We start from the raw sequence: 21,821 nt of genomic DNA on the forward strand, positions 1-21,821 counted from the left end.
TAGATTCAGGCCACACTGATGGAATGAAGGCCTCCCCTTTGTGATAGGAGCAGGGGGCGGGGGGAATGATTGGCTAATGCAATGAAAGAAAGAACTTGGCATTTATAGTGATGCCTTTCAGACCTCAGGGCGTCCCAAAGCGCTTTAAAGCCAATGAAGTACTTTTGAATGAAGTACTTTTGAATGAAGTACTTTTGAATGAAGTGTAGTGACTGTTGTAATGTAGGAAATGCGGCAGCCAATTTGGGCACAGCCAGCTCTGACAAACAGCAAAGAAATAAATTACCAGATTATCTATTTTAGGTGTTGGTTGAAGGATAAATATTGGCCAGGATACTGGGAGAACTCTAGTGTCATGGGCTCTTTTATGTCCACCTGAGAGGGCAGACGGGGCCTCGGTTTAACATCTTATCCGAAGGACGGCACCCCCTGACGATGCAGCACTCCCTCAGTACTGCACTGGATTGTCAACCTAGATTTTGTGCTCAAGTCTCTGAAGTGGGACTTGAACCCCTTCTGAGGCAACAGTGCTATCCACCGAGCCACAGCTGACACACCTTTCACATTTCACTTCGAAGGAGTGAATTTAAATCCAGCCCAGGTAGAGATAAGACATAGTTCTGTTTGAGGTCAGAAGTTAACTTGGGCTCAGGAGAGTCCAGTGAGGTTCTTTTGCCATCTGACCAAAAGACTATTTGGTGCAGGAATATTTTACTTCTATTTGCTTTATTTTTTGGCATGAATTCTATTCTTTCTTTTAAATAAATTCTGCTTTGTCTGATAGGTGAAGTAGATTCAAAACGCTGCACATAAAAATATTATTGCTTCCAAAAGAAAATGGACTGGATTTTGCTCTGAGCAGCAAACGAGCGGGACTTGCATTGGCCCAAGGACTTTTCATGGGCTTTTACACGGCAAGTTCCTCTCGTGGGGCTCTCAATCCAGCACGGTGCCCTCTCCTGGGCATCTGGGACCTGTGTGAACGGGGCAAGCAACTGTCTATCACCTTAACCAATCAGATCGAAGCATGGTAACAAGCAGCGCAGTCAGAACCAGGAAGTGTATGTTGGAATAGTGAGTTCAATGTCAAATCAGGTACAGAAAGTGAAATAATGAGAGGGAAAGAAAGATTGAATTAAAAGACAGATAAAAGAGACAAAGAAAAAGTTTTAAAAATTAAAATTTCAATTGTTGTTGTCCAACAACAATTCAAATGTGAAGGAATGAGATTCCACACTTGTAAAAGTTAATGTTCAGTGCCAGAGAGGTTGTTTGGCAGTCATTAAGATTTACCACGCTGTTAAAAATGTGCTTAGATTTTAAAAATGTGACATACCTTTTTTTGGCGAGATTACTTCGTCTCCATCAGGTCAGTGCAGGAACTTCACGCCGTTGTATTCATTTTAACGGTGAGTCAGCCGGTGAGATGCCGTTCCCACGAAGCTTACGGAGGAGCAGGGTATCTGGTTACCAACCCTTCTACCTTTTAGCAACACTGCTATGAAAGGTGGCTAAGACAGTGGCCATCTGTAGGTCAATCACCATCTGTGGAGAGAACAGACAAGTTAACATTTCAGATATAACTCTTCGTCAAAACAGTTTTGATCAAGGGTTGCACCTGAAATGTTAGTTCGTCCGTGTTCTCTCCACAGATGGTGGCTGACCAGCTGAATGTTTCCAACATTTGCAGTTTTTTTAGTTAGAACAGTAACCATGTAGAGAATGAAAGTTGTCCAGCAATGGAATGGTTGTGATCAAAAACCCTTGCCGCACCCAAAAGCTATACACCCTCAGTCGGTGCAAAGCGGAAAAGCTATGTTTACTGATGCTGCCATCCATGGACTTACCTTCACAGGAAGATTTCAGACAGTATTTCTGGTCAAACAATGTATGGACTGTGTAACAAAATTCCTATGGGGAGGGAGAGGAGTTGGAAGCAAGTGTGGGGTTTGGGGCGAACCGTTCACCCATCACCTCTACATTGGCTCCCGGTCCGGCAACGCTTAGATTTAAAAATTCACATCCTTGTGTTCAAATCCCTCCATAGCATCGCCCCTCCCTATCTCTGTAACCTCCTACAACCCTCTGAGATTCCTCCAATTCTGGCCTCTTTGGATTTCCATCACCCCACCATTGGTCTAAGCTATCTAAGCCCTAAGCTCTAGACTGCCCTCTCTCCGCCTCTCCACCTCTCTCTCTTCTCTTTTAAGACGCTCCTTCAAACCTACCTCTTTGACCAAGCGTTTACTCACCTGTCCTAATATCTCCGTATGTGGCTCGGTGTCAAATTTTATCTGATAATGCTCCTGTGAAGCGACTTGGGACGTTTCACTGCATTAAAGGCTATATATAAATGCAAGTTGTTGTTGTAATTGAGTGCATAATTGAGAGTGAAGGATGACAGTAGAGCCACTGCCCTCTTATTTATTATCCAGTAACTTACTAACAAAATTCTTCCAGGATTTTGTCCATTTGTCTCCCCTTTTAAGTAGGATTGTAAGAAAATATTGCTCTTTGCAAGCAGACGGTGCCATGGAAGGCTACAGGCACTATGATAGAAACAACTGTGGCTTGTTTGTGTCACTGAGGTAATGGGGCAGACAGGGGATTAGCACACCTGCTGTGGTTATGCATGATGAGCTCAAGTGGATAAGAGGGGTCAAAAAAACTGCTGTGTTAAATGAATAAGCCTCCAGTCTGAAGCTGTCATCTTTGATCAAGTAAATTTAGAGTAAAATACTGCAGAACTACGGAATATTTCTGCAGCTGTGTAATTACAGTATTCTCTGGGTCAACTCAAATATATGATCAATGCAGTCTGTTTTACTGTGGGTGCAAAAGGGCTTTTGGTCCTCAGAGGGTAAAAGGAGCCTCTTCGATGGGTCAACTCGGTTTAAAAAAAAAGAACCATTGCATGTAGATACCATGAAATGTAATTCTCAAATCCATCCCACTCAGCATTTCTTGGCTGAGCAGGTTGGTGGGCATGCGGGCAACTTGCTTCCTGGTCTCTGTCACTGCCGGTCAGCCAGCCATGTGGGGTAAATGCCTGACCTCCACTCTGCGTTAGACTGAAAACACGAGCTGCCCGTGTCTGGATGCGGGTAATTATGAATTTACATCTTGCCAAACCCACAGCACAGTACAGTGGCGCTCCAGTTCCCCCACACTGCTACCCCAAGCTTTTTTGTCTCCGTCTATCCCTTTCGTCTCATGAAGACATTGGTTCTTGGTTAGGCATGCTATTTGACTGTGGAAGGCTTCACAGTCAAGGCCTTCTCCTATGACATCCACGCTCTCCTTTTCCAGTTCAATGATGCGAGATAACATTCCATCCTTCCTAGCACTAGGACGCTGAGGCCAATTGCAGCTCCTCTACTTCCACCTTGGCTGAGATCAGCTGACTCATCACAGGCTAAGAATTGAACTTGGGACCTTTTGGTCTGTATGGCTTTGTATTATATCTCTTTAAAATGTACCTGTTATAGTTCTGCTGAATGCTCTCAAGTCCCACTCCAGAGACTTGAGCATGTAGTCTAGGTTGACATTCCAGTTCAGGACTGAGGAAGTGCCCTCTTTTGGATGAGACGATAAACCGAGGCCCCGTCTGCCCCCTCAGCTGGACATAAGAGATCCCATAGCACTATTTTGAAGAGCAGCTGGGGAGTTCTCCCTGGCCGATATTTATCCCTCAACTAATCACTATAAAAACAGATTTACTGGTCATTATCTCATTGCTGTTTGTGGGAGCTTGCTGTGCACAAATTGGCTACCGCGTTTCCTACATTATAAAAGAGTGACTGCATTTCAAAAGTACTTAATTGGTTTCCTGCGGACGTGAAAGGCGCTGTATAAATGCAAGTTCATTGTTTTTTTCTTTGCTCAGTGGATATATGTATCACAAGATGTGGCGTTGAGCCACGCAGACCAAGAAGGTCCCAGGTTCAATCCCATGTCCGTACTGCAGTTCAGCTCAGCACCTCGGGGATAAGGAAGAGAAACATCAGCAAGGATTTCCGCTTCTGATCCGCATCCAGTAACTTCTGCCAGAAAGTGCGACTGTTGGGATTGGGCTCAACTCTTATTGTGTCTCTTCTCCCCGCGCCCTTTACGATACGATAGTTGTTGACGCTCAACTGTCCAGGCTCTCACACATAACAATAACCATTTGTATCAGGACTGCCTTGTGGAACCAGCAGGACTCGCCTCCTTGAAGAGAGAAAGTTGGGGAGGAGGAATAGTGTAACAGATCTGTAGGAGTATACAATGCATGCATTCTCATTTAACTGGTGTGTTTTTTTTTCCATTTCTGGCCTCCTTTGAAGAACACCACCACCAGGATTGTCAGGAATCCCAAGGCAAATGTTAAAATAATAGTGTGGAGATGACAGGCAGTTATTGCTTAAAATATGATGATACTTAGGCACTGAGATTCTGCTCTGAGTTTTCATAAAGAAAAGAAAACAATCATGTGCAAAATCTGTTGAAATATGACTTTTCCTACAAGTTATGAATTAAGTGGCTGTGAGTGTGTTGCAAGGCATTAATATACCCGAGGTGTGATGGTATAAATAATGGCCGTAAAATTTGAATGTTTTATAAATGTCATCTGAACCTGGGAACGTGTTTCCAGTCTGTAATGTACATCTAAGCACTCCCCCCCCCAATGACTCAGCAAGTTCATCAGATGAGCAACAAAATTATACAGACTAACAAGGTCCCAGGTTAAGCTAAACCTTTATAAATCACTGGTTAGGCCTCAGCTGGAGTATTGTGCCCAATTCTGGGCACCACACTTTAGGACGGATGTCAAGGCCTTGGAGAGGGTGCGGAGGAGATTTACCAGAATGGTACCAGGGATGAGGGACTTCAGTTATGTGGAGAGACTGGAGAAGCTGAGATTGTTCTCCTTAGAACAGAGAAAGTTATGGGGATCGAGGTGTTCAAAATTATGAAGGGTTTTGATCGAGTGGATAGGGAGAAACAGTTTCCATTGGTAGAAGGGTCGGTAACCAAGGACACAGATTTAAGATAATTGGCAAAAGAACCAGAGGGGAGATGAGGAGGAAAAAAAATTACGCAGCGAGTTGTTATGACCTGGAATGCACTGCCTGAAACGTTGGTGGAAGCAGATTCAATCATAGCTTTCAAATTTGCAGGGCTATGGGGAAAGAGCAGGGGAGCGGCTAGCTCTTTCAAAGAGCCGTCACGGGCACAATGGGCCGAATGGCCTCTGTGCTGTAAGATTCTATGATTCCAGGTTCAATCGTTGCTTTGTGCTGAGTTGGCTGATCTCAGAAGGGCTGCTGCAACTTGCCTTGGATCCGTCCTTGGATTAGGAAGAGGGAGATTGGAATTCAAATGTGAGGAAGTTATGCTTCAGTAATACAGAGCCTTAAGTCAGGCCCCATCTGGAGTACTGTGTTCAGTCCTGGGCACCGAACCTCAGGAAATATACATTGGCCTAGGAAGGGATATAATACAGATTCACCAGAATGATACCAAGCCTTAAAGGGCTAGATTATAAGGACAGGTTGAATAAACTTGTATTTCCTTGACTTTAGAAGCTTGAGGAGCGATCTAATTGTAGTGTTTAAAATGATTAAGGGATTCGAGGTAGATACAGAGAAACTATTTCCTCTGGTGGTGGAATCCAGAACAAGGGCGCATAATCTTAAAATTAGAACAAGGCCATACAGGAGTGAAATCAGGAGGCACTTTTTCACCCAGAGGATAGTGGAAATCTGGAAAACCCTTCCCCCAAAAGGCTGTGGATGCTGGGGAACAAGTGAAATTTTCAAGACTGACGTTATTAGATTTTTGTTTGATAAGGGTATCAAGGGATATAGAACAAAGGCGGGTAAATGGAGTTGAGGTACCGATCAGCCATGATCTAATTGAATGGCAGAACAGGCTTGAGGTGCTGAATGGTCTACTCCTGTCCCTTTGTTTCTAAGATCCACCAGGGTCCTTGCTCTTGCTAGCTTGCAGCAACCTCTGCTGAAATTGCACGTGTGTGAACATCAGGTAAAAACAGGATTAGGCTTGGCTGTATTGTCCCCTGCTTCCTGCCATAGCTGAATAGCCTGCTGGTGCTAACTGTCAAGACACGTGCTAATAATGGTCATTTGGTCAAGGTGCCAGAGGGTGATTGGCAATGTTAACTAGAAACGACCCGCGACTCTCTGTGCCGTGAAACAGTAAGAAGTAGTTTCAACTTGTCACTCTTGCCTGTGGATTAGAAGTTTTGGAGTTCGAGTCCCATACCAAGGCTTGAGCTCATATTTTCGACTGATGATCCAATGCTATACGTAAGTAATGCTACATTGTCTGAAGTGCCATCTTTTAGGTAAAAAGACCTTAAAAGGAAGGCCTTGCCTGCCTTCTAAACACACTAAAGATCACACCGTATTATTCAAACTAAAGCAACAACAACTTGCATTTATATAGCATCTTTAACATAGTGAAACATCCCAAGGCGCTTCACAGGAGCGTTATCAGACAAAAATTGATACCGAGCCACATAGGGAGATATTAGGACAGGTGACCAAAAGCTTGGTCAAAGAGGTAAGTTTTATGAAGCATCATAAAGGAGGAGAGAGAAGTGGAGAGATTTAGGGAGGGAATTCCAGAATTTAGGGCCTAATGCTATACGTCCGCCAATGATGGTGTGAAGAAAAACAGGGATGCGCAAGAGGCCAGAGTTGGAGGAACGCAGAGTTCTCACAAGGTTGTAGGGCTCAAAGAGGTTACCAATATAAGGAGGGGCGAGGCGATGTTGGGATTTGAACACAAGGATAAGAACTTTAAATTTGAGGCGTTGCTGAACCGGGAGCCAACGTAGGTCAGCGAGCACAGGGGTGATAGGTGAACGGGACTTGGTGCGAGTTAGGATACGGGCAGCTGAGTTTTGGTTGAGTTCCGGTTTACGGAGGGTGGAAGATGGGAGGGCCAACCAGGCGTGCATTGGAATAGTCGAGTCTGAAGGTAATAAAAGCAGGGTATTCTCCTGGAGTCCTGACCCACATTCCTCATCCCATTGCCGTTGGTGTGACGCTGCTGAGGCAGAACAGCTGTTGGTTTTACTTACCCAACAGTCACTGCAATTCAAAATAATTAATTGCATGAGACGCTTTGGGGACTGTTCAAAATGATAAAATGTGAGTGTGCTGCTTGCACACATTTCCTTGAAGTCAAATGGAGACCTCATTGGTGAAGACCAGAGCTCAGTGCTGAATGATGAAGTAATTATACATGTAACCTAGTGAAAGATAATATATCGAGTTGAGTTTGATTCCTCTGCCTCACCTGCTTTTGCTGCAGAGATGTGTTCTTTTGCAATAATCGAGTAATTTTGTTTCCTAACCTGATGCTGATGTATTGCACTGGAGCTGTTGTCTGTTGCTGCTTGGTTTTTATAGCTTTCCTCTAGTTTTTTTTTATGCTTGAAGTGTACGACTCCCTCGTGTGTGAGTTTTACATTTTGTTAATGTACTGAGTCTGATCTCGGCATTATACAGCCCCCTTTGGAGGTTGTTTCCTCTCTTCATGCCTATATTTTTGTTTTAAGATGAAGTATTGCTCTGAGAAAGCCCTTGCACCTGAAGATAATTATGGGAAGTGCTCAGGTATGTTTCCAGGGGTGGTTGTAGGTGGCAAGAAGGTTAAGTAGGCCTAAACTTGATGTATTAAAAAATTGTGATTTTAAAAAATGAGCTTTTCAACCAAATCATTTTTACTTGTATCTCTCATCACAATCTTTTTTTTGTTGCCATCTATAGATTCCCCTGTGCCACACTCCATTCCCTCTCCTTTAGCACATAGGCCAGAGGGGTATTAGGTTCCCTGATACCCCACGGGAAAGCCCTTCACCTTTGGTCGTGCCTTCTGATGATAAGGCAAAAATTGGGAACTCAACTGGGTGAAGATTGTGGTGAACATCCACGTCTGACCACTTGGTGGCCTAGTGCATTGCAATGCCCTGGTCTGTGGCAAATCCTCGCACCTGGTGTTCAACCTTCTATTTTCTTATGTTCTGCTTTTGATATGTTTTGTCTGGCAGTGAAACGACGCTTGAAGCAGCTCATGTGTGTCAGCTCGTGCACTCTCATTGTAGAAAGCTGGACCCAGTTCAGAAGGATTGTTGCAATACACCGCGAGCTGTGGTACAAAACTGTGCAGACCAAGAAGACCCAGATTTGAAATATAGCCTTAGCTGATTTCAGTTGATGTAGTCGAAAAAGAAGGACTCGAAAGACTTTCATTGATACAGCACCTTTCACGACCTCAGGATGTCCCAAAACGATTAACAGCTAATAAAGTACTTTTGAAGTGTAGTCACTGTTGTAATGTAGGAAACGCAGCAGCTAATTTGAGCACAGCAAAACAGCAATGTGATAATGACCAGATAATCTGTTTTAGTGATGTTGGTTGAGGGATAAATATTGGCCAGGACACCGGGGAGAACTCCCCTGCCCCTCTTCGAAATAATGCCATGGGATCTTTTACATCCACCTGAAAGGGTTTAATGTCTCATCCGAAAGACAGCATCTCTGACAGTGCAGCACTCCCTCAGTACTGCACTGGAGCATCAGCCTAGTTTTTGCACTCAAGTGTCTGGAGTGGGAACCCACAACCTTCTGTCTTAGAGGCAAGAGTGCTATCGAACGGGAGGACAATCCTTCAAGGCTTCTCATGAATCAATTCAGAATAGTTGTAAACAATTTTACAACACCAAGTTATAGTCCAACAAATTTATTTTAAATTAAATTCCACAAGCTTTCGGAGGCTTCCTCCTTCGTCGGGCGGATGGTGGAATTCAATTCTGAATAGGGTTCTGCGCTGTCGGCTCCCTCCTCCCAGCTGGAGAACATTTGGAATGCAGGAAAAGGGACTTTTAAAAAAAAAATGCAGGTGGGCAGAGGTAGGGAGGAGCGAAAGAACATAGGAACAGGAGTAGGCCATTCAGCCCCTCGTGCCTGCTCCGCCATTTGATAAGATCATGGCTGATCTGTGATCTAACTCCATATACCTGCCTTTGGCCCATATCCCTTAATACCTTTGGTTGCCAAAAAGCTATCTATCTCAGATTTAAATTTAGCAATTGAGCTAGTATCAATTGCCGTTTGCTGAAGAGAGTTCCAAACTTCTACCACCCTTTGTGTGTAGAAATGTTTTCTAATCTCGCTCCTGAAAGGTCTGGCTCTAATTTTTAGACTGTGCCCCTACTCCTAGAATTCCCAACCAGCGGAAATAGTTTCTCTCTATCCACCCTATCTGTTCCCCTTAATATCTTATAAACTTCGATCAGATCACCCCTTAACCTTCGAAACTCCAGAGAATACAACCCCAATTTGTGTAATCTCTCCTCGTAACTTAACCCTTGAAGTCCGGGTATCATTCTAGTAAACCCACACTGCACTCCCTCCAAGGCCAATATGTCCTTCCGAAGGTGCGGTGACCAGAAAATTAGAAGGAATAGAAAAATCTAATTTCTCTTAATCGTCATAGTATGGTTGTATGAAACACAATTGCAAGCCCAGATTCCTGAGCTCAGCTACCTACCTGGCACAGGGTAGTGGAGTTAAATGATGGGCGATGGATTTCCTTCATGTAGTGAGCAACCAATTTTGGCCTGATTGGAGAAGTGGCAAATGGAAGGGAAAAGCACTAAGCAGAGCTTGTGCAGTTTTCTATAGGGAGGGGTAGGTCAGTCTGGGCAACACTAGGGTTGCTAACCCTTCAGGATTGTCCTGGAGTCTCCAGGAATTACAGATCAATCTCTCAGACATGGCTGAGAGATTGAAAAATTGTTGATGTATTTAAAAAAAAACAAATCATAGAATAGTTACAACACGGAAGGAGGCCATTCGGCCCATTGATCTCATGCCAGCTCTCTGCCAGAGCAATCCAGTTAGTCCCCACTCCCCGGCCCTTTCCCCTTTACTCTGCAGATTTTTTTCCCTTCAAGTACTTACCCAATTCCCTTTTGAAAGCAGCGATTGAATCTGCCTCCACCACCCCCTCAGGCAGTGCATTCCAGATCATAACCACTCGCTGCGTAAAAAAGTTTTTCCTCATGTCACCTTCGGTTCTTTTGCCAGTCACCTTAAATCTGTGTCCTCTGGTTCACGACCCTTCCGCCAATGGGAAAAGTTTCTCTCTTTCTACTTTGTCTAGACCCCTCATGATTTTGAACAATTCTATCAAATCTCCTCTCAACCTTCTCTGTTCCAAGGAGAACAACCCCACCTTCTCCAGTCTATCCAAGTAACCTAAGTCCCTCAGCCCTGGAACCGTTCTAGTAAATCTCTTCTGCACCCTCTCTAAGGCCTTCACATCCTTCCTAAAGTGCAGTGCCCAGAATTGGACACAATACTCCAGTTGTGGCCGAACCAGTGTTTTATAAAGGCTCATCATAGCTTCCTTGCTTTTGTACTCTCTGCCTCTATTTATAAAGCACCCATTAGAATTGTACCCATTAGAAATGTGTTTTATAATTTTTCTTTGAATACTTTTTTTTGTTAGTTCTATAAAATTTGGAGATGGGTGAGAAAAGGCTGTTTGACTGACAGTCCAGAATCATCCATCGGGTAACAAGGAGTCTATTCACTTTCCTATTGGCTGGGAAGGCGGTCCGCCGTGATGATGGATGTGCTGGATGCCCAATGGCAGGAACGTTGGGGGAGGGGGGAGGGGGGAGGGGGGAGGGGGGGGCAGGGGTAGGGGTAGTTGGAGGTCATGTGATGAAACCTCACGGAACACGTCCAACCAGAGTTGGTAACCTGAGGCCACACCCGTGTGTCTCAGTAACCAGTTTGCTTTATACTTGGCAACAGACCACAAGCATACACAGAGTCAACTGGAGAACAAAATGGGCACAGGGGAGGGGGACGGCCTACAAAATGAGGGGAGAAAGAAGTAACTTCGATATTATTTCCTTTTTGGTTGACTTTCACTTTCAGTCAGAGCTTCCAGCACTACCCAATTAAACTAGATACCCATTTAATGAATTTAAATGTAACTGGCATTCAGCCTTCCTGTTCGTTGGGTTATGTAACTGTGATGGGAGACACGTGCTAATTACCCAAAAGGTTCTGAAGGCTCTAATGCCTTGGTACTTGTTGAACTGGCTATGCAGCTCTTCAGGCCCACATTATTTAAGCTGTGGGGCGTATGTTACTCACACGAGGGTTATGATTGCATCTAATTGGGTGGAATGAAATGAAGTTTATGAGCCTTGGGATGAATGGGGATAAGTCAAATGAATACTGATCAGTTTGTTAACTGTCAATGATGATAGTTACATGGAATTAATTAGCTGTTCTTTGGTGTTGGATTCTGAGAGAAATAGTTTCAACACTCTGATTTGCCCATTAACAGCTTGTAGTTTTTCCCTTAAATTGTCTCATTACCAAATACTTGCCTTTAATTAACGGCTGTCGACAAGCTGCAACATAAAATGGAAACAACTGACACTTGAATTAGTGGCCCGAGTCAGATTTACTGATAAGTTACTGTACTGTAAAATATGAATAAAATGGAGAAAGCGGAATGCAGCACTAAATTACGTCTGTACGCTAAACAGCGGTGTTCAGATGCAGAGAATTATGTAGAATTTACAGCACAGAAACAGGCCATTTGGCCCAACTGGTCTATGCGGTGTTTATGCTCCAAATGAGCCTCCTCCCACCCTATTTCATCCAACCCTATCAGCATATCCTTCTATTCCTTTCTCCCTCATGTACTTGTCTAGCTTCCCCTTAAATGCATCTATGCTATTCACCTCATCTACTCCGTGTGGTAGCGAGCTCCACATTCTAACCACTCTCTGGTTAAAGAGGTTTCTCCTGAATTGCATATTGGATTTATTAGTGACTATCTTATATTTATAGCCCCTAGTTTTGGTCTCCCTCACAAGTGGAAACATCTTCTCTACGTCTACCCTATCGAACCCTTTCATAATCTTAAAGACCTCGATCAGGTCACCCCTCAGCCTTCTCTTTTGTAGAGAAAAGAGCCCCAGCCTGTACAGTCTTCCCTGATAGTTATAACCTCTCAGTTCTGGTATCTTCCTTGTAAATCTTTCTTGCACCTTCTCCAGTGCCTCTATATCTTTTTGTAATGTAGAGACCAGAACTGTGCACAGTACTCCAAATGTGGTCTAACCAAGGTTCAATACAATTTTAACATAACGTCTCTGCTTTTCAATTCTATTTCTCCAGAAATGAACCCCAGTGCTATGTTTGAATTTTTTATGGCCTTGTTAACTTGCATGCTATAGTTTTATAGTATGATGAAAAGCTGGGATGGAGTGTAGTGATGAGACCAAGCTTATTCAGTAATTAATCATGTCCATGAGAAGATTGCCATGTATGGGGTATGTATAATATGTGCTTTTACAAGGCAATGAAATAGGTTTCAAATGGGGAAAACAGCTTATGCATGACTTTTCCCTTGTCATTGACTCCATCTCCACCTCAGTCACTCACTCAGGCAGAATCAGACTCTGTGAAACCTTGATGTCCTGTTTGATTTAAAGCTGAGTTTCAAGCTCCACGTTTTGTCCATTTCCCCCCTCGCCCCCCCCCCCCCCCCCAACCACAAAGACTGCTGTCTTTCATCTCCGCTTCCACATCAGCCTCACCACCATTGAAACCCTTAACCATGCTTTTCTGGTGTCTAGGCTTGATCATTCTGAGGCAATCCTTTCTGGTCTCCCATCTTCCACATTCGATAAGCCTCAACATGCCCAAAATGCAGCAGCCCATATCCTATCCTTCATGAAGTCCCATTCACCACTTACACCCATCACACACATCCTTGCCTGAGCTGCATTGGCTCCATGACCCCCCCCCCCCCCCCCCCCCCAGCACATTAAATTTAAGAGCCTCGTCCTCGACTTGAATTCCTTCCCTGGCCTTGACCCACCCTATGTTTGCAACCTTCACCAGCCTTGTATCCCTTCCCATACTTGGGTCCTCTAACTCTGGCCTTTTCTACATTCCTTCCTCCCACTCCTCCCCTATCATGGTAGAGCCTTTAGCTGCCTTGGCACTACCCTCTGGAACTACTTCCCTAAACTCTTCCACTTTCCTATTCTTTCTCTTGATCAAAAGTCTACTCAAAACCCATCTTTTTGACCGCGCTTTCGGTTACCCTGTCAAATCTATCCTCCCATGACTTGGCATTCTCTAGCTACGTCCATTGTGAAATTCCTCGAGACATTTCTCATGTTACAGGCACCATTATGTTGTTGTAATCTCCTAAGGTAACTTGCCAGGTACCTGAGCGGGAAAAGGGAGGCAGTTAGGGGAGATGGCAGAAAGCACAGTCAATCAGATAGATTTTGAGGAGACTTTTTAAAATGGGAGGAGAGGGGGAAGGTGGATTGATTTTGGGAGCAAGTTCCGCACTGCAGATGTGTGATGCTGAAGACTCTGGCATCAGTAGTGAAAAGGAGGGCAGGGAGGGAGGCACAATAAATCAATTTGGAAGAGCGGAGGGTTCGTATTGGGATAGTGTTGGAGAAGAGGAGGAAGAATGAAGCCTTGGTGGAATTTGAAGATGAGGATCCTAAAGTTGAAATATTTATTGTTTGTGGAGCTAATGGTGGTTGGTGAGGACAGGGTTGATAGGAGTGCAGGATAGAATATGAGCGTTCAACTTCTGGAAGAGTTATGTTTTATGTAAAGGAGAGCTTGGGATGCCAGCGAGGACAGTGTTGAAGAAATCAAGCCAAGAGGTGATGAAGGCATGGATGAGGATTTTGGCAGCGGTAGGGGCGAGTTAGTGATGAAAATGAACGATGATGTAAAGGTGTAAAAGTAGGCATCTTGATGATAGACTGGATGTGGAGTGTGAACTGTTGCTGAATACTGTCCAGCTCCGCCTGAGTGAATAGTGGAGAAGAAGGTTTCCAGTTACTGGTAGGTACTGAATAGGATGTCCCCTCAGTCTAGCCAATATTAATATGGGGAAGTAAGAACTGTGTAATATGGTGTGTGCCTGGAGTTTAGAGATAATGTGGAATGTCAGCTGTATTTCCTAAAATGTCTTTTTATTTATTTTTTTGTTTCGCTTATGGAAGAAGCTGGGTTTCCTAATGTGTATCCTGTGCTATTTCCCTCAACGACTGCATGAAATGGATGCGGCCGTGATCAATCGAATGCTAGAGTCCACTTTAAGACCATGTACATCAAAAATATCTTCCATTAAAGTTTTTTAGGGGGAGGGTGTTTCTAAAAGAAGTCTGATCAATTTCCTTTTAGTGCTCGACTTCCCTTGATGTGATCAATTTTTGCCTTGATCTTTATTTTTAAAAAGACAGCATCTGTTTATTGTGCATTAAAGCTAATTAAGACTGCATGTAAGTGATACACTGTACTCGGAGTAAATAATCTCACAGGCTGAGATATTCTGATCAACTAAGTGGGAGAAGAGAAAAAACACTCACGGTTGGCCTTCAAAGGTTTCAGTTTTAAAGAAAAGTGTGGGTTCATTGTACAAAGGTCCGACTGTCTGAAAGTGTGTTATGAACCCCACCCCTTGCCAAAACAATGGGCTTCTGATAGTGGCCGGGTCTCCATTGGGGACAAGGGAGAGGGGATGAAATTCACCTAGCAAAGACCAGCTCCTTCCCATAGAGGAATGGATGGGGTAACATCAGATGAGGATGGGGTTACTTTCATCAGAGGCTAGCTCAAGAATCACACAGCACAGAAGGAGGCCATTCAGCCCATCTTGCTTGTGCCGGCTCTTTGAAAGAGCTATCCAATCAGTCCCACTCCTCTGCTCTCCCCATTGCCCTGCATTTTTTTCCTTTTCAAGTATTTATCCAATTCCCTTTTGAAAGTTACTGTTGAATCTGCTTCCACCACTCTTTCAAGCAATGTATTCCAGATCGTGACAACTCACTGCGTTTTTAAATAAAAATTATTCTCCTCATCTCTCCCCTGGTTCTTTTGCTAATTATCTTAAAATGTGGCAAAGGAAAAGATAGAAGCATGCTCTTATGGCCAGGGAAAAGGTGAGTGGCATAGCGTGAGAGGAAGGAAGGAAGATATATATTGATGTTTATATTGGGGAAATGCAGGCAGTTACTAACCAATCAAACCTGTGTAGGAGTACGTAGAGGGAATGGTCTCTCTTAATTACCACAGAAGAAATTATGACATTTTCATGAAAGCTGCAGGATCTGTCTTTCAGTTATTGATCCAATACATTTTGTATATCCCCTCACAACTTAGCGTGAGCCTCCTTGTAATCAGTGAATTCAGTCAAAGCCTGATCGGTAAATAGGTCACTGCACTAAAAGTAAATAACTTCAATTATTAAAGAATTTTGCCACTGCTTGACAATGTGGTTGTATTGAGATCTTGTCACCAATAGACAAAGGTTACTCACGTTCATTATCTTCCAGTTGAAAGCAGGGGAAAGTGCCCATTATTATATCAATAGTTGCTTCTTCCAGACGCATTGTCACATTATCTGCACTATAATAATCACCGTGACCTTGCTGAACTGTCTTCTGTTGCTTGCATTTGTGTGGTTTCCTGGTGAGTCTCTTTTGGCCTTACTTAAGATGCTAATTCACTGTCTGCGGTGTATCTTCTTATAAACGCGTTGTGATTACACATTTTTTTTCTACCCTCCCCTTGAGTCGGTGGCTTGCCCAGAGATAACAGCAACTTGCATTCAAGCAGCATAGAAAAACATCCCAAGTATACAGTTTCAAAAATTCATTCTCTGGATATGGGCGGCGCTGGCAAGGCTGACATTTATTGCCTGTCCCTAGTTGCCTTTGAGAAGGCGAGCCGCCGCCTTGAACCGCTGCAGTCCGAGTAGTGAAGGTGCTCACACAGTGCTGTTCAGTAGGGAGTTCCAGGAATTTGACCCAGCGATGATGAAGGAACGGCGGTTATATGCCTAAGTTGGGATGGTGTGTGACTTGGAGGGGAACCTGGAGGTGATGGTGTTCCCATGCGCCTGCTGCCCTTGTCCTTCTGGGTGGTGGAGGTTGCGGGTTTGTGAGTTAACACGGGGCGTCCAGTGAATGTGTATCATGGATGCTGTGAAAGGCAAGCTGAAGGGCTGCTGCATCTCATCCAAACCTGGGACAGCCTAGCTTAAAAACCTCATGGAATGGCATGCAATGTGGAAGAGGAGCCTCGGAGCTCAATTGAAGAGTGGCTTTTAGGTGATCAAACAGAAAAGAGGGGGGAAGAAGAAAATAACAAATTAAAAGCGAATCTAGCCTCTGAACAATCTATTGTATACAGAGTGCATGTCAGCTGTGGCTCAATCGGTAGCGCTCTCGCCTCTGAGTCAGAAGATTGTGGGTTCAAGTCTCACTCCAGAGACTTGAACACATCATCCAGGCTGACAGTCCCAATGCAGTACTGAGGGAGCGCTGCGCTCCTGGAGGTGCTGTCTTTCAGATGAAACGTTAAACCGAGGCCCTGTCTGCCCTTACAGGTAGATGTAAAAGATCTCGTGGCATTATTTTGAAGAAGAGCAGGGGAGTTCTCCCCGGTGTCCTGGCCAATATTTATCCCTCAACCAACACCCGATAAACCAGATTATCTGGTCATTATCACATTGCTGTTTGTGGGACCTTGCTTTGCGCAAATTGGCTGCCACATTTCCTGCATCATATCAGTGAGTACACTTCAAAAGTAGTTAGAACAGGGAAGGTTAAAGGGAGATTTGATGGAAATGTTCAAGATCATGAACAATTTTGATAGAGCAAACAAAGAGAAACTGTTTCAATGGCAGAAGGGTCGGTTACCAGAAGAGACAGATCTAAGGTGATCGGCAAAAGAGCCAGAGGCGACATGAGGAAACATTTTTTCGCAGCAAGTTGTAATGATCGGGAATGCACTGCCTGAAAGGGTGGTGGAAGCAGATTCAATCATAACTTTCAAAAGGGAATTGGATAAATACTTGAAGGGAAACATTTACAGGGTTCTGGGGAAAGAGCAGGGGAATGGGACTAATTGGATAGCTCTTTCAAAGAGCAAGCACAGACACGAAGGGCCAAATGGCCCCCTCCTGTGCTGTACCTACTATGATACTATGATTATGATACTTCATTGGTTGTAAAGCGCTTTAGGACATCCTGTGGTCGTGAAAGGCGCTATATAAATGCAAGTCTTTTTTCTTTTCTTTGTTTGTCACATGGTGGACTCAGAGATCAGGAACGTTGTTGACATCAATTTGTTGCAGCCATTGTCGGTCATGATAAGATAAACATCATGGTTGCACGGCCATCAGCTGCCTCCAATACCTTTCCCAAGTGACTGTTATTTATGCATGAATCTAGACAGCGAGTGTTGGCTGACTATTTTGCCATATGATGCGAAGGGAGATCACAGTAGATCCCAACCCTGTCCCATCTGATGTCTGCACCTTCCAGCCGTAAACATAGGATAATAATCAGGAGCGGAATCTTGGCTATTTTTCTCCTTCTTCCTCTCTGTCTCACCCGCCCCACCCTCTATCACCCATGTGGGATGCTGAAGTTAAGTTTTGGGCCCCTACTGTCAGTGAAGGTGATGATGGTACATAATAGTTATAGAGATGTTTAATAATACTACTTGTTTCAAGCAGGTTGCAAAAGCAAATTAGTGTCTGTTAAAAGTTGGGGATCAGCAGATAGTGTGGGGAAGAGTCCATGAAAGAACAATCATATGTGGACTCTGAATGGAGTAGGGCCAACAGGCTGGTCTTTCCTTGCCCTGGTTTTTTTTGTGTTCTTAACCAAGGATCAAACCCGAGCCATTCCAAGAACAGACCCAGACTTTCTAAATTCAGGTTATATGCACGGTGTGACAGGTGAGCCCCAATTTGTTGACTTCCCATTGTTGATTTGAAGCCTCTTGTTGCCTGAAAGCACAAGAGAAAGATTATAGGTGATGTACTGAGCCCAGATACCAGCCATGCTCCCCTCCCCACCATTAAACCAATGGAAAAGCCTGTGGACCCTTTACACGAGTGTGCAGACATGGAGGTAAGCGGAGTTCGCTGGAGTGAAATTCACTTCACTTTCAACAAGGCATGTAGTTCCCCATATATGACGAGGATGTCAAGGCCCTGGAGAGGGTGCAGAGGAGATTTACTAAAATGGTACCAGGGATGAGGGACGTCAGTTATGTGGAGAGACTGGAGAAGCTGGGATTGTTCTCCTTAGAACAGAGAAGGTTCAGGGAAGATTTTGTTCGAGGTGTTCAAAATCATGAAGGGTTTTGATAGAGTAGAGAGGGAGAAACTGTTTCCAGTGGCAGGAGGGTCAATAACCAGTGGACACCGATTTAAGGTAATTGGCAAAAGAACCAGAGGGGAGATGAGTTTAACGCAGCGAGTTGTTATGAGTGGTAAGGGTGGTGGAAGCAATTTCAATAGTAACTTTCAAAAAGAAATTGGATAAATACTTGAAAAGGAAAGAATTTGCAGGGCTATGGGGAATGAACAGGGGAGTGGGACTAATTGGATTGCTCTTTCAAAGAGCCAGCACAGGCACGATGGGCTGAATTCTATGATATGAGATTGTTATGAACACAAAACACATTGTGGGGGATTTTTAATCCCCCCAGGGTGAGGGGTGGGGGTTTAAAATTTTTAAAATCTGAAACCCGAATTCTAGTTCTAACGGAGGTGGGTTGGGGGGGTGGGCAACTAACCTGCTCTCCACAGGTAGGCCATTTATTCAAACATGTTAATGAGGCTGCAGGTCTGAAATTTTAACTGACTTTTACATTTAACGGCTGCAGTCTGGGTTTCTCTTGGCTCAGGAAACCCGGCAGCTGAAGGGAGGCGAGAATGGCAGGACGTCCGGCAGGTAAGTGTTTTTCCAGCACTGCTTGTGGGCCAGGAGGAGCAGGAGTCCTTCCCTCGGCCCCACGAGCAAACCTGACACGATTTGCCCCCCCCCCACTGCCCCGTGACCTCCTGCCCCCACGACCCCTTGCCCCACGACCTCCGGCCCCCGCCCCGCGACCTCTCCTTCCCTCACTCCATTACCAGCACAGGCCCTCCCGCCCCAGACGGCCAGCTTCTCAATCTGTTAAATCCGGCAGGACCTCCGCGTTGCCCGCATTTCAGGGTTTCCCGGCCACCACGACCCATTAATATCGAGGCTACTGTGTCCTGTAAAGCCTATCTCTCTAACACAATCAAACTAGGTTGTGATTTACCTTTGCGTTCGTTCCTCTGTGCTGGCTAATAAAAGACAGGGACAATGCAAAGTCCCGTGGAGCTGAGGTAGTTAGCGCACTGACCTTTCACCTCCGTGAGCCTTTTATATCCAGCTGAGACAAAATAGACGACGGTCATCTCTCTTGATAGTTTTAAAGGTCCCAAGTGAAATGAGTTGGGGTGGGAGGGTGTCAACCCAAGTCAGGTTCCCAGTTATCACAAGTCCTCCGGAAGAAGAAAAAAGGCACCTTTTAGATTATGGCAGTAATTGAGTCTCCAGTCTTGCTGACGGAGTCCAGTGGAAACTGAAAATGAAACGGGGTTGAGGGATTTATGTCTAAGCCCATGTGTTGCTTGAAGCATAATGTCCGTCACTAAACCTAGGTGCAAGATAAGTTCACTCCACGGCATTTTCAACCCTCACCTTGATGAGCATAAAGATACACGGAATCTTAGGAAGAAAATCTATGTGCAATTAACGGCTACAGGATTTTATTATTATGACGGTGGGCGAAGGGGAGGAGAGTGTTTGTGATCAGTTTGCCTTCTAAACATTTCCTGTTCTTTTATTCTTCCTGCAGCCCCTGGAGGGGGACTTGCTGCAGCTAATTAACGGATCTGTCCGTTAGCACATTCTCTCAAGAGACGCTCTGAAAGTTAGAAATAAACACATGGAGACATGGAAAGATAAAAACCGCGTTGCAGTACCAGACCCCGAATCATTACCCAGCCGCGGACAAAAGGAGTTCAAACACGTTAATAATCCTTTTACATTTCACTAACTCTCTGAACTGCCATCATTTCCTTTGGTTGCATCTCTTGCAGCTAAATAGCTACAGCTGTGCCTTGCTCTTTACACCCTTTAATGAGCACATCAGACAGCAGAAGAGAAGCTGACGGACTGGGATTATTTTGTGTGATTTATTTATTTGTTGTTCTTCCTGCAGGGGATCTCTGCGGTGTGGCTCTACTTGAAAAGTAATTTCAGGGTCTTGGGTCAGAAATGACCCAGCAAATATATTTGTTGTTTGAGCTCTGTGTTTGGAACAAAAAGCAGCTTCCACCCTAATGTGTTGAAGCTGCGAGTATTTCTTTTCAAACAGTGCCTGCTTTTTAATTTTCTTAACGTGACAAGCTGGGTTATATCTGAATGTCTCTTCATCCCATTCTGTTATGTTCTGTCTATATCAGGCTATGGAACCCATTTTCTGTGTGTTTCTTCATCTTTCTCTGATCAATGTGCCTTTCCCTCTAGCTCTATCTCTTCCTTCCCCCTCTTCGTGGCTGTGTGTGTTTCTGTATATTTGCTTTTCTCGCAAGATATTCTATTTAGCTTTGTTAAGTTGTATGTGTCTTTCCTCTCTGCGTCTGCACCTCTTTCTTTGAATTGTTTTTCTGTTTCTTCTGTATGCCTGTCTTTATAGCTCTCTTATTCTGTACTGCACCTATTTGCATGCATCCTCTCATTCTCTTGTTCTTGTTTTCTCGCCCGCCCGCCCTCTCCTTTCTCTTTCTCTCGTTCTCTCTCGATTAAATGCTATATAAGCAGAAGTCTTTTTTATTTCCTCACTGGTACTGTCTCATTCCCTCCATATGTCTCTAATTTCAAACATGCGGTATTCCTTCAGCATGTAACATCACCATTGATCTATGTACCAGAACAGGTCTGGTCAGTGATCCAGACACCCTGCATGAACTCAGTTGTTACTGTTATTGTGGTTAATGGGTGCCTGTTGCAGCTCTACTTTATGTAGGGTTACAATTTTACCCTGTTACAAATAACTGAAAACCACCAAAATAAATGTCAGGCTTCCAGGTTGTATTCTTCACAGCAAGTCAAAGTTTTCAAACCAATCTTTAAACTTTCAAGTTCTGCTACTCATTCACCAACATGGTGACGAACACAGATGTATGGCGGTAGCTTAGTAGTAAGTTTTATTAAACTTCGTCACTAATTAAGTGTTGTTGAACCTGCATGATGGAATAAAGGATTGTAAGATTAATCCACTCTCAGTGAATCCTCGACCTTCGAAAAAGTGTCAGAATGGAGTGCTGAATGGTTGGTTCTGAGGAGTTTCCCCGCATGGCTTGTTACAGACTGCCTGCAGTTGGTTACCTGCTTTGCTTCTAGGCTTGGAAAGGTGTCTTATATAGAATGAAGCAGAATTTACAGCACAGAAACAGGCCATTCGGCCAAACTGGTGTATGCCGGTATTAATGCTTCACATAAGCCTCCTTCCACCTTATTTCATCTCACCCTATCAACATATCCTTCTATTCCTTTCTCAATCATGTACTTATCTAGCTTCCCCTGAAATGCATTGATGCTATCTGCCTCAACTACTCCATGTAGTAGCAAGTTCCACATTCTAACCACTCTCTACGTAAGGAAGTTTTTCCTGAAATCCTTTTTCCTGAAATCCTTATTGGATTTATTAGTTACTATCTTATATTTATGACCCCTAGTTTTAGACTCCCCCACAAGTAGAAACATCTTCTCTATGTGTACCTTATTGAACCCCTTCATAATTTTAAAGACCTCTATCAGGTCACCTCTCAGTCTAGTTTTGGATTCCCCCTTGGGTTGGAGGAGAAGGGGGAAAGACACAAACTGAAAATGTACTTCA

General features: G+C 44.2%; 1 protein-coding gene and 1 long non-coding RNA gene across 4 annotated transcripts in view; one reads left to right on the forward strand and one right to left on the reverse strand.

The window, feature by feature from the left end:
* Positions 1–1,539, reverse strand: part of LOC137323947 (uncharacterized) — a 28,440-nt gene extending 26,901 nt beyond the window's left edge. Inside the window, exon 1 of the long non-coding RNA XR_010963474.1 lies at positions 1,337–1,539. This is a non-coding gene — a long non-coding RNA (uncharacterized lncRNA). The remainder of the gene's footprint in view (positions 1–1,336) is intronic.
* The window catches only part of LOC137323945 (partitioning defective 3 homolog B-like), a 750,054-nt gene that overhangs the window by 447,436 nt on the left and 280,797 nt on the right, over positions 1–21,821 (forward strand). The window lies entirely within an intron of this gene.

Source organism: Heptranchias perlo, chromosome 7 (genome assembly GCF_035084215.1).
Source record: "Heptranchias perlo isolate sHepPer1 chromosome 7, sHepPer1.hap1, whole genome shotgun sequence".
Lineage (NCBI taxonomy): Eukaryota > Metazoa > Chordata > Chondrichthyes > Hexanchiformes > Hexanchidae > Heptranchias > Heptranchias perlo.